Below are 1,839 nucleotides of genomic sequence, written 5' to 3'. Positions count from 1 at the left end.
TGGGTGACCAGGTGCACACGGGTCTTTTGGGTGACCAGGTGCACACGGGTCTTTTGGGTGACCAGGTGCACGCCGGCCTTTGGGTGACCAGGTGCACACGGGTCTTTTGGGTGACCAGGTGCACGCCGGCCTTTGGGTGACCAGGTGCACACGGGTCTTTTGGGTGACCAGGTGCACACGGGTCTTTTGGGTGACCAGGTGCACACGGGTCTTTTGGGTGACCAGGTGCACACGGGTCTTTTGGGTGACCAGGTGCACACGGGTCTTTTGGGTGACCAGGTGCACACGGGTCTTTTGGGTGACCAGGTGCACACGGGTCTTTTGGGTGACCAGGTGCACACGGGTCTTTTGGGTGACCAGGTGCACACGGGTCTTTTGGGTGACCAGGTGCACGCCGGCCTTTGGGTGACCAGGTGCACACGGGTCTTTTGGGTGACCAGGTGCACGCCGGCCTTTGGGTGACCAGGTGCACACGGGTCTTTTGGGTGACCAGGTGCACGCCGGCCTTTGGGTGACCAGGTGCACACGGGTCTTTTGGGTGACCAGGTGCACGCCGGCCTTTGGGTGACCAGGTGCACACGGGTCTTTTGGGTGACCAGGTGCACGCCGGTCCTTTTGGGTGACCAGGTGCACAAGTTCCATTTGGGTGACCAGGTGCACGCGGTTCATAACAGCGCGGTTATCTGCTTTAATGTCCGAGGAGGGGTGCTTAAGTGTGGGTGCCCTGGTTCACCTGGTATGCGAGGTTGTGGAGGTGGGGGGGGTCCCCTGCTGGTATCATCCCCGAAATAGAGGGGTGATACCCGGGTGGTGAGTAAGGGCCTACAACCCTGGAGGTCAATAGCTCCAGGGGGTAAGCTCTACTGTCATGTCCGTAAATAGAGTGGTGTTACCCGGGTTTTGAACCATATTTTAATTTTTGGGTTACCAGATGCACGTTTTCAATCACCAGTTGCACGGAGGATTAATAGCAATCTGCATCCATCGCAATTTCTTAAAGTGTCCATAAATCACCAAGGACGGCCCCGACCGAGACAGGGCCGTAGTGGGGCACTCCCCTAGCGGGCTATATCAATAGAATGACCGGTAAAATGATTTAAAACAGTTTTATAATTTTTGGGTTACCAGATGCACGTTTTCAATCACCAGTTGCACGGAGGATTAATAGCAATCTGCATCCATCGCAATTTCTTAAAGTGTCCATAAATCACCAAGGACGGCCCCGACCGAGACAGGGCCGTAGTGGGGCACTCCCCTAGCGGGCTATATCAATAGAATGACCGGTAAAATGATTTAAAACAGTTTTATAATTTTTGGGTTACCAGATGCACGTTTTCAATCACCAGTTGCACGGAGGATTAATAGCAATCTGCATCCATCGCGATTTCTTAAAGTGTCTATAAAGCACTCAGGACGGCCCCGACCGAGACAGGGCCTTAGTGGGGTGCTCCCATAGCGGGCAACAATGAGAGGGGTGCCTTTAAATTCATTTTGAACCATATTTGAAATTTTGGGTTACCAGATGCACGTTTTCAATCACCAGTTGCACGGAGGATTAATAGCAATCTGCATCCATCGTGATTTCTTAAAGTGTCTAAAAAGCACTCAAGGACGGGCCTGACAGAGAGAGGGCCGTAGTGGGGCACTCCCCTAGCGGGCTATATCAATAGAATGACGGGTAAAAGTATTTAAAACCGTTTTATAATTTTTGGGTTACCAGATGCACGTTTTCAATCACCAGGTGCACGGAGGAAAATGAGCATTTGCATCCATAGTCATGTTTTAAACCGTCCATAAAGCACTCTTGGCCGGCCCCGGCAGAGAGAGAAAAAGAGGGGA

This window comes from Oncorhynchus mykiss, chromosome 4 (assembly GCF_057628025.1).
Source record: "Oncorhynchus mykiss isolate SJ-2025 chromosome 4, ASM5762802v1, whole genome shotgun sequence".
NCBI classification, from domain to species: domain Eukaryota; kingdom Metazoa; phylum Chordata; class Actinopteri; order Salmoniformes; family Salmonidae; genus Oncorhynchus; species Oncorhynchus mykiss.
The sequence above is the reverse complement of the archived record's forward strand: the minus strand, read 5'-3'. Positions refer to the sequence as shown.